Source organism: Sciurus carolinensis, chromosome 10 (assembly GCF_902686445.1).
Source record: "Sciurus carolinensis chromosome 10, mSciCar1.2, whole genome shotgun sequence".
NCBI classification, from domain to species: Eukaryota; Metazoa; Chordata; class Mammalia; order Rodentia; family Sciuridae; genus Sciurus; species Sciurus carolinensis.
The window spans coordinates 72,696,687-72,708,872 of NC_062222.1; the positions used below are offsets into that span (position 1 = coordinate 72,696,687).

Here is a 12,186-nt window from a genome sequence, read left to right on the forward strand (position 1 = left end):
CACTGTTGCCCATAGATTTACGGGCACATATCATGTTCCCAAGGTCACACATGCACCCACAAGCTTCTCCAAGGGTCAGTGACCATTTTATGACCTTCTGCCAGTGGTACTAAGCCAGAAAGGTCAAAATAACCAAACTATGCAGGTGTATGCCCTTAACTTTACCACGGCACAGGCATGTGACTTCCCCAAATGGCAACAGATACACAAAACATTGGTCCAAAGAGGCACGTCAAGGTTTTGCACCAATACAAATTCCCACCCCTCTCCTAACAAGTCAAAAGTTTAATCATTTGGGGGCATTTCAGTCACTAAGTGATTTGCACACCTCTGTCTCTCTCCTGGATATATCTCCCTTTCTCTTGTCTTTCCCTTACTTTACAATAAACCTGCCTTAAATGTTATCTATCTCTACCTCACTGTATACTTCTGTTTCTGCCCTGGGGTGATTGTCTAATCTTGGGCATTTACACCCAAGGATGGAGAAATAAATCACCATGCTCCACAGTCAATTCTCAACCTCCAATAACAATATTTAACTTTCTGATCTTACCTGAGTGGATAAGGTCCCCACCTCTGTAGTTAAAGTATTGCAAACACATTTACACACACACACACACACACACACACACACATACACATCATGATTTGGTGATTTCAAGCATGCTTTATTTTTTACTTATTTTTATTTTTGGTACTGGGGATTTAACCTAGGGATGCTTTAACACTGAGCTATATCCCCAGTTCTTTTTATTTTTTATTTTGAGACAGGGTCTCACTAAATTGCGTACATCCTCACTAAGATGCTGAGGCTGGCATGGAACTTGTGATGCTCCTGCCTCAGCTTCCTAAGTCACTGAGATTACAGATGTGCTCCCACATACCTGGTTCAAGCATGATTTCTAATGACGTATTCATGATTGTTGCATAAGTTGTCACAGAGATTGATTTTTTTTCTATCTTCTGTCCTTAAAGGATTCCCAGTTCAAGGCTAATAAAACTTTTAGAAATAAAAAATTTTATTTTATTTATTCTTATCTACTTATTATGTGGTGTTAGGAATAAGATTCAGGGCTTTATGCATGGTAAGTACTTCTACTACTGAGCTGCACCCCCCAGCACTAGAAATAAAAATAAAAAGACCAAGTGAAGCTCTAAATCATATATTTAGAAAGGTGGTAATAACTGGAGACTGGCATTTTAAACATTATTTAGGGGTATCCCCTTCTTTGTGAAAGCAAAATAAAAATAAGTGGATTGATAATTAAAGACACCAAATTTACTCCATAATTAGTCTTGGAGTCTTTCATTCTGAGAGTTCCTAAGTTAAAAACCGTTCAAGCAATGACAGTTGCCTTTAATTAATAGACTGCTGTCACCACCCTGTAATATACTGTGCTAAAGTTCACTTCTTCATTTTGAGCAGAGAGCAACTAGCTAATGGCAACAATTAAAAAGAAAACAACTTGGTGACTAATTAGTAGCTTCAATGTACTCTGGCCTCTGTTAAAAATAAAATCTTTCCAACTCATGATGACTGTTATAGCACACACCTATTATTTATAATGCTGCAACCATTACTCTTTATTTGTCCCCTTATGGTATCACCTAACTGGAATACTGAAGGAAATAACACCACACACATTAAACCAGAGTTTAGTAGTACAAAGTTTGAAACAGGTAGTAGTATAAAGGACCCTAATTTCTCATGATTCCTATGCTTTAGTTATTTCCACTATTCATCTTTATGTATTTGTTGTTTGTTTGCTTGCTTGCTTGTTTTTGGTACTGGGGAGTGAACACAGAGCCAGAACAATAGAGTTGGCCAACCATGGACTGAAACCTCTGCAACTCTAAGTCAAAATAAATCTTTCCTCCTATAAGTTGATGAAAAGAAGACTACAAAAGTTATTTTAACAAAAAAATTAAATTTTACTTACATTTAAACCCATCAGAAATCGTTCCCACTAAAGAAGACTAATGACATTTTGGGCAGGACCTCAATATAAATGCAAACAAAACTGGTCACCCATCCTTGACCATGAGTAAACAATGAGGTATAGATAATTATTTCCCTTGTGCTTCTCAAAATGGAGTACCTGCAACCCATGAGAGATACGGGCATACACTCACAGGTTCTTAAGTGCCCTGTGAGAGTTTTCTGTCTTGGTTTTCATCAATAGGGGGCCTACATTTAGCACATGCTACATGGATAACCACTTATAGTTATGCATTGCCACATTTATACTTACAACTTAAGTGACAATAGTGGTCACCTACTCTTTAAATTCAGTGTTTCTTAAATTAGAATGTGTAAATATCTTCTTTGAGATCTGAGAATTCTCTAGTTTGAGCTTTCCAGGAGGATGGTTCTAAGGTTCTGAATTCAAAAAACTTAAAGTTGCAGGAAGTGTCCTTGGGAACCACAAAAGTTCAGCCCATGGAACTATCAGTAAAGATCTTAAGAAGCAGGTAATTCACTATTATGATCTGTATTATGAGGTGTCCTGCAAAAGCTTCTATTAATGCAGGAATATTCAGAGTTGAAATGATTAGATTATGAGAGTTGTAGACTAATCAGTCCATCCTAGTTTGAATGGCTGACTGGATGGTAATGGTAGGCAGGTGGGGTACCTGCTGGAGACCCTGGGTGTATGGCTAAGTTCAAGTTTGAAGACCTCAAAACAAAGAAAACTGATGGTCCAACTCTCAGCCTGGGGCCAAAGGCCTAAGACCCCCATGTAAGTCCCAAAATTCAAAGGCCAGAGCCTACAGTTTTGGTATCCAAGGACAGGACAGGAAGAACGCATCCTAGCTCCTAGATAGGTAGGCAGACATCCACTTTTTTATCATTTGTTTTTTCTTTCCTCTGATTCCCTAGCCAATTTGCAGGTGCCTGTCAGATTTTCCTACCTGGTCTACTGAGACTCACAATGCTAATCTTCTCTGGCAACACCCTCACAGATACACCACAAAACAATGCTTTACCAGGTTTCTAAGTATTTCTTAATCCATTGAAGTTGACACCTAAAATCAACCATTAGAGTGGTGATAAGGTGGAGAGCTACAGATAGAGCTTCTCTGAATTGAGAAGTGATCTGTATAGTCCCTAACTTATGTAAGATCTCTGTTCCAATGCCTCAGGTTTGTCCACAGTATGCTCAGGTGAAGCCCTGGACCTTGGAATCAAGTAGCAGTGAGTTTGAATTACAGAAAGCAATGAGCCTCAGTTTTCCCCTAAACAGAATATATATAATACTTTATAGGATCAGTATCATTAAATTGTAAAATACAAAGTATCTGGTCCAAAGTAAGCATGATATTTGGCAAATTACTTCTATGAGCTTCAAACTTTTTCCTTTGACATTATGTAATATAAATCTACCTAGTGGCTTGTTATAAAATTAAAGAACTCACAAACACAACATGTACAGTACTTCCCCACTTCCCATCTTCTTTCCTGCCAGGCAATCACAACTTTCATGCTACAAATAATAATACTAATAATAATGTTAATAATTCCTTCACGAAATCCTTTGAAGAGTAATTGTTCTAGCCAACTCTTTCACTGCTGTAACCAAAAGGCCTGACAACAATTTTAGAAGTGGAAAATTTTATTTGGGGTTCACAGTTTCAGAGGTGTCAGTGCATACACAGCTGACTCCATTGCTCTGTGCCCAAAATAATCCAAAACAGCATAGTGGAAGGGTGTTGTTTTAGTCAGCTTTTTTGCTGCTGTGACTAAAGAATCTGACCAGAACAATTGTAGAGGAGGAAAAGTTTATTTGAGGGCTCACAGTTTCAGGGGTCTTAATCCATAAAAGTCAGGCTCCATTCCTCAGGGCTCATGGCAGAAGAGTGTGGCAGAGGAAACCAGCCCACATGATGATCAGAAAGCAGAGAGATACTCCACTGATAAGATACAAGTACATATATCAACTACTTTTTGAGTGCAGATTGCTCACTGTCTGGCGCCTACTAGCCACCATTTGCCTGCCACTTGCCTGTCTACCACCTGCCTTTTACCTACCTATCACCCACTGCCCAAGGTTCACCTCCCAATCGTCCGACAGCAGTCAGCAGACTGACCACTGACCGCCAGTGGAGCACCAGCTGCCTGCTGTTGCCTGGAAGTTCACTGTCACAGTACCTGCAGGTTTGGTTACACAAGGTTGCCACCATTTTGAGACAACAGCCAGGACTTGTAGGACCCTTGGCCAGACTGACTGAGCCCCGTCTCCAGGATCCCTCAACCCAACCAATTGCTCCCTGCCTCCGGGACCCTCACATTGACTGACTGCTCCCTGCCACCAGGACTCCCAGACTGACTAATTGCACCCTGCCTCCAGAATTCCACAACCAGATTGACAACACCCCACCTCTAGGACCCCTGCCTGACCAACCACACCCCGCCTCCAGGACCTCCAGATGACCATGCCCACACCCCAAGTTGCAGTTCCCCATTTGCCAACACATTTGGAAGCCAGAGCAGCCATCTTGGATAATCCTGGAAGCTGTATCTTCCATCTTTAGGTGGGGCAAATCCCATCCTGAGAGGCCTGCTGGAGACTTGAAGCTCATTGTCAGGTACCTCTCATACATCAGGCTACTGAAGACTGAGAGGTTTGAATACTATATGACTGTGTTATAGTGTAGATTTTCTTTTTTCTCCTTATTGAAAATTTTTAAGTTTTTACTTCTTTACTTTTCTCGCTCTCTTTTCCTTTTGTTTACCTGTTCCCTCAGAGTTCCTTTCTCCCCTTTCCCATGCTAACAGCCGACTTCTTTTGATTACACTCTCACTCTTTCTATGATCTAGAACTTCTTTATATTCTTTTCTTATCCCATTAACAGATACAAGTATATACCCAAAACCACACCCTAATTCCCACCTCCTCCAGCCACAACCTACCACTTCAATTACCACTCAGTTAATTCCTGTCAGGGGATTAAATCACTGATTGGATTAACACTCTTACAACCCTATCATTTATCTCTGAACCTTCTTGCATTGTCTCACATGTGAGCTTTTGGGGAACACCTTACCTCCAAACCATAATAAGTGTGAAGAAGAAAAGCAGCTCAGGATACAGCAATCAGGAAGTAGAGAGAGTTCTGCTCACCAGGGACAAAATATAAACCCCAAGGCACACCCCCAGTGACCCATCTTCTCCAACTACTTCCCACTTATCTACAGTTACCACCCAGTTAATCTATATCGGTGGGTTAATGCATCAATTAAATTAAAGTTCTCATAACCCAAGCATTTCATCTTTAAACATTCTTGTATTGTCTTACACATGAGTTTTGGGGGGACACCTAATATCTAAACCATAAGAGCAGTTCATCACGATGAAAACAATGAATGGGACTGGGGATGTAGTTCAGTGAAAGAAGGTTTGCCTAATATGTGGGAGAACCTAGGTTGGATTCCCCAACACCACAAAATAAATAAATAAAATAAAAATAAAACAATGAGGTCAGTGTGGTGGTGCACACCTGTAATCCCAGTAGCTCAGGAGGATGAGGCAGGAGGATCTCAAGTTCCAAGTGAGCCTCAGCAACTTAGCAAGGCCCTAAACAACTCAGCGAGACCCTCTTTCTAAATAAAATACAAAAATTGGCTGGGGATGTGACTCTGTGGTTGAGTACTCCTGGGTTCAATTCCCAGTACCAAAATAATAATAATAAATACATAAAACAATGAACAAATACAAATTTAAAACCTAAAGTAGCATGAAATTGGGGTGAAAATAAATACATTACTGGAGAAAAACTATATCCTCTTAAGGAAAAATCCTGAAAGATCCAACTAAATGACATAATATTATAGCACATACACAATTCTTAAAAGCTTGTCCACTAATATATCACTGGACATATTTTTTTCTATGATGAATGAATACAATAAGGTTTGGTAAAGAGCCAGACTTGCAAAAATCCAGCCACTTGTATTGTTTACTCTTCTTGAGAAATTCCAATTTATTTTCTACTTTAAAAATGTTTTAAAATCATAGTCTCAGGTTCTATGCTTCAGGTATGCTCACTGCTTGGGAAGGTCTAAATGATTTCACACTGTTTAGCAAAGTCTTATAATATCCTTCTATAAGGAGATGAAATGCCGGTCTACTAAAACTCAATTTTCCAATTCCTATTATCTATACAACTTCTTAATTCCATTTTTCTTCCCCAACTGCTTACACAAAATCAACATTCATCTGTCCTAGTACATTATTTTTAGTTGGGGTAAAGCTTGTTATTAATTTATTTTCAATGGGAATCAAATGTCATTACCTTATTCAAAGGTGCCAATGATTTAAGAAAAATGTTCTATGGGTTTTGATGCCATTGGTCTAAATGAATTGTGGAGAGCAAGATCACATCCTGTGTGTAAGAGATATATGCAGATTTTTCCCTTAAATATGTATGTTCTCCCATCAGTCATCCTGAGATGAGGCAGATTCTAGAACAGGAAATAAGAAAGGGGCAGATTACCTTTCTTTGCAAGGAGGAAGGAAAATCTTTCTTGTCTTCTGTCATTAGGCTTAGACTGTCATTAGGTTTTGCTTTTTGAAGTACACATCATAATATAGGAACTGAGACTTGAGTTCTAATAGTGTTGGTTTGGAGCCCGTTTGACAAATTTCCATAAAAGGGCCTTGTAGTTCTACATTACTCTCTGCTTTCCATATCTGTAAACCTTCAGCAGAAGTGTATCAATTGCCAGGCCATGAGTCATGCTCTACCTCTTTCTCCTTGTGAGTGTCATGTGTCCCAAAATATCACAGTCCTGTGGATTAAGACAAAGAGTGGCATATGTATTTTCAACTACTGTCCTAATTCACTTGTGGAATCATTAATCATCTTTAATTCTGCTTTCTTCATTGTATTTTTAACCAAGGAGTCTAGAAATATACAAAAACCCCTGTTACCTTGGGGCATTATTATGTACAAATTAGGTTGCATTTTCTAGCTTCAAGAGAAACTTCAGTAGTATGGATGAGTAGCTGGACTGAGAGAAACCAGAACTCCAACTCTAGCACTGCTATTAAAAGTGAAAGTCATTTAATTTAGGGTCCTCCAACTTTAGCCATGTAAACCTTCATGTCCTCCAGAGGGGCCCTCTGCCTAGTAAGTAGCTTTGAACTCCAAAGAAAGATATATTCTTGTAGCTCAGAAAACAATGAACTGCTTTATCATTATTTACACAGAGGTTTTTGTAGTCTTCTCTCATACATAAAAATACAAAGTTGAAACATTTTTTTAAAAACATCACAAAGGGCTTGGGATGTAGCTCAGTGGTAGAGCACTTACCTACCGTATGTGAAGCCCTGAGTTCAATTCCCAGTACTGCAAAATAACAATAACAGCAACAACAACAATAATAAACCACAAAGACTTGAGCTAAATTTTTAAAGTCTGTTTTTTAATTTTGCTTTTGTAGGGCCAGGGGTATAGCTCAATGGTAGGACATTTGCCTAGCATGTGCAAGGTCCCAGGTTCAATTCCCAGAACTGAAAAAAAAATTTTTTTTTTGCTTTTGTATGGTTGCAGAATAAAGGTCACACATAGAGATATAATTAAGTTTCATGCTGCAAGGAGTTACAAGAAAGATCATTTGCATAATAACAAAAAGAAAGCATTTAACACATTATCTTCCTCTGTAAGTCATGCCAAGACATGAAGGGGAAATATTACTTGTAGAATAAATAAAACGAATTAATTAAAATTTCTAATGATTTTATTTCTCTGAGATTTTCTCATCTGGGCAAATATATAAGCACAGAAAAACATATACGGCAAGCACAGTGGCACACGCCTACAATCCCAAAGACTCAGGAGGGTCCTAAGTTGGAGGCCAATCTCAGCAACAGAGCAAGACCCTGTCCCAAAAAGAATTTAAATAAATAAGTAAATAAATGAAAGGGCTGGGGATGTGACTCAGTGGTAAAAGCACCCTGGTTTTAATCCCCAGCACCAAAAAAAAAAAAAAAAGGATGGGAATGTAGCTTAGTGTTAGAGCATTTGCCTATTATTTGTGAGGTACTGAGTTCAATCCCCATGCCACCAAAATAAATAAAATATTCTTAAGTTTATTTTTTATTTAAAAATATGTGTTTTAGTCAATTTTCTATTGCTATCACAGAATATCACAGACTAATTTGTAAAGAACAGAATTCATTTGGGTCACAGTTCTAAAGGCTGGGAAGTCTAAGAGCATGATGCCAGCATCTGGTGAGGGTCACCATGCTGCCTCCTAACATGGCAGAAGGGCAGGTGAGCATGCATGAGACAGTGATCAAGAGAGGGCCCAGCTCACTTTTTTGGTTTTTGTTTTTTTTTTTTTTGGGGGGGGGGGCGGCACTGTTATCAGGGATTGAATCCAGAGGTGCTTACCCACAGAGCCATATCACAAGTCCTTTTTAAAAATATTTTATTTAGAGACAGGGTCTTCCTGAGTTGGTTAGGGCCTCGCTAAGTTGCTGAGGCTGGCTTTGAACTCACAATCCTCCTGCCTCAGACTCTTGAGCCACTGGGATTACGTGTGTGCACCACAGCGCATGGCTCCCAACTCACTTTTATGGCAAACACATTCCCATACTTAGGAAATCAATTCATTTCTGAGGCCCCGTGTCTTAACACTAGTGCAATCTGAATTAAATTTCAACATGAGTTTTAGATGGAACAGTCAAACCATAGTAATATATAAAAATTTTAAAAAGAAATTTCAGTTATCTCTTGCTTAATTTTTAAAAATCACATTGAAACTTAGTGGTTTATACTATGGAAAGCAGTATGGAGATTCCCCAGAAAACTTGGAATGGAACCACCATTTGACCCAGTCATCCCATTCCAAAGGACTTAAAATCAGTATACTATAGTGATGCAGCCACATCAGTGTATACAGCAGTTCAATTCACAATAGCTAAACTATGGAACCAACCTAGATGCCCTTCAACAGATGAATGGATAAAGAAAATGTGGTACATGTACACAATGGAAAATGTGGTACATATACACTCCACCTTAAAGAAGAATGAAATTATGGCATTTGCCAGTAAAGGGATGTGTTGCTGCCTGTAGCAATGAGACTGCGGGAAAGAATCGGAGGCAGACTGGGAATGAACAACTTCTTTATTTTTCTTTAGTGATGCTTCCTTGCTTGCCTCTCTTCCCAGGTAGACGCCTTGGTGCCAACACCAGCTCCACCCAGTGTGGCCACCGTGCCAGCCTCGAAGAGCAGGCAGTCACCACCTGCGCCTCCAGCAGCACGGGGCTCTCATCTGTGGCCTCCAGGTGCGCCAGCAGCCGCAGCCCTTTGCTCAGGGCCATGGGCGCCGGACCCGCTGTTCGGGAGCCCGGGCCATTAGACCTGAGGGCGCACAGCCCGCGCCGACTCGACTCCTCGGGCTCCTGCAACTTCCAGGAGTTACCTTTTCGCCGACGCTGACGCTCCCGCATGCTCCATCTTCGCGCCAGGATGCTTGCGGGGCAAGCGCAGCCGGGACCGGCAGGGAGGAGGCATCGCGCGCCAGCAGGTGGGCGCGTCCTCCCGAGCACGGTCCCTTAAGCATGTCTCTACAGGGATGGCACTGGAGAATATCATGCTAAGTGAAATAAGTCAATCCCCAAAAACCAAAGGTCGAACGTTTTCTCTGATAAGCAGATACTGATCCCTAGTGGGGGTGGGGTAGAAAAGAATGAAGGAACTTTGGATTGTGCAGAGGGGAGTGAGGGGAGGGGTGGGTGGAGGGAATGGAAAGGACAGTAGAATGAGACAGACACTATTACACTATATACATGTATGATTACACTACAGATGTGACTCAGCACCCTGTACAGCCAGAGGAATGAGAAGTTATGCTCCATTTGTGTACAATGTGTCAAAACGCATTCTACTCTTACATATAACCAATTAGAACAAATTAAAAAATTAATAAAAAATTTTAGTGGTTTAAATTAAAATGATTTGCTATTTCTCATAGTACTGTGCCTTGACTGAGCTCAGCTGGATGATTCTTCTGCTGCATGCATTGTATCTGAAGCTACATGTGAGGCTGTGTTCAGCCAGAAGCATACTGAAGCTGGACCATCCCAGATAAGCTCATCCTCCTCATGTCTCTTCATCATTGAGTGGTCAAGCCTGAAATCTACAGCATGGTGGCTGACTCCCAAGATGGGGAAAGTGGGAGCTGCCAAGAGGCTTAAAGCCTAGGTGTATGCTACAGTTTGGATAAAGTCTGTATGTCTCCCAAAACTACATGTGTTGAAGTCTAATCACCATTGGGTGGTATTAAGAAGGTGGAAACTAAATCTGACCATGGTGTTTAGAGATAGGGCCTTTGGGAATTGATTAGTATTAAATAAGGCCATTACAATGGACTCACACAATTGGATCATGGTGATTTCATAAGAAGGGAAAGAAAGAGAGAGAGAGAGAGAGAGAGAGAGAGAGAGAGAGAGAGAGAGAGAGAGAAAGAGAGAGAGAGAGAGACCAGACATATATTCACGTACACATATGTACTACCTGGTCATGTGGTTGTCCTATACCATTTGAGGATCCTTCCAGGAAGAAGGTCATCAACAGATACAACCTCTAAACCTGGTACCTCCAGAACCAAAATAAACCACTTTTCTTTATTAAGTAGTATGTCTCAGGTACTTTGTTACAGTAATGAAAAATGAACTGATACAGTATGAAACTGGCACAGAACCATTTAGGATGATTTTATCGATTGAAAGAAATCACAAGTTCAGCCTACTTTCAAAGGAATAGCAAATATACTCTATTTGTTGATGGGAAGAACTGCATAAGTACATGGTATGGAAGAAATTGTTGGTGACCATGTTTTCAAACAAACAACCACAAAAAGTAATATATAAGATTATTATATATTTTTTCTATTTGTCTCTTTAATATGCTATCAGAAAGTATGCTATTTTCTTTTTTTCTTATTCTCAATTTATTAAGATTATTGGTAAAAAGCTCTTTATAAATAACGCTTCACAAGTGAGTATTAATGTTGATTATCCACATGAAACAGAATGTAACTACTTTTAAATATAAAGAAGTTCTATTAGATTTAGATAAACTAGACAAATAAAATTTTCCCAGTTACTTACAATTTACACATTCCTGAGTATATCCCATTGTGGTGACATTGTTTACTTCAGAATTTTTCTACATTCAGCTTAAAAGGTGTTTCTTCCCAAGAAACTAAACTTTTCTGTCAAATGAGCTTGACTGAAAAGGAGAATCAAATTCATAAAATGGATTCATCGAAAACTTTATATATAAATCGTAGACATCAGTAAAGAAGTTCTTGATTCCATCTTCTTACCTTATATCATGAAGCATAATAAATCTCATATGCCCTGCAGTGACAAATGCTGACACAAATCACTCACTGAATTTGTCCAGTTTTCAAATACATGTTGTTTGAAAGCCAAGGTCAAGAACAGAGTGAGCTATGAATTGGTTTAGATGATGATCATCATCTTTGGATTCTGCTTTCCCAGCTGGCAAAAATTTCATTTCAAAAACTGGATTATCATGGTGGCCAACAATTACAAAGTAAAAGCTTCCAGACATTGTCTTCAGTATGTGGTTCCTGTGCACGCCAGGACAGAGTGCTACTGCCTCAGTTGGTACGAACTGAGGATGCTGTGACCATCTTACAATGCACAGGACTGCCTCCTATAACAAAGAATTTTCCAGCTCCACAGGGCAATAATGCCATGGTTAAGAAACACTGGGTTAGCGGAATGACTAGTGAGAGCAAAGCCTCTGAGAAGGTGAACGGTTGCAGATTGAAACTTGACGTGAATTGCCCAAATGACTGACAGACTGAGTCAGCTGGTCCAGGCCAGGGTAGGGTGGAGGTACCAAAATGTTTGTTATTTTCATCAGCCCCTTCTGTTTGCATAACAGAGGGCTATTTCAAATTTGACCTACTCACTTAAACTGTTATATTTCTTTGCTTTATGTTTTTTTTTCTTTTGAATTTTCTATTTATCAGTATTTTCATATCTCTTAATTATCAAATCTAAATGTAAATAACTTTATCACAACTTTGTGAAGATAATGATTTGTTTTCAAATAAAATTTTCTGGTAACCAATGTCATCTCTCAATTGTGTGTATAGCCACTGCAGCCATCTCTCACTAGCATTAGCACCTCCTCCA

The 12,186-nt window shown here is 39.6% G+C and overlaps 1 pseudogene; it reads right to left on the minus strand.

Moving 5' to 3' along the window:
- Window positions 1–11,188: 11,188 nt before the first annotated feature.
- On the minus strand, window positions 11,189–11,986 carry LOC124994942 (trafficking protein particle complex subunit 2-like; annotated as a pseudogene).
- Window positions 11,987–12,186: the final 200 nt, after the last annotated feature.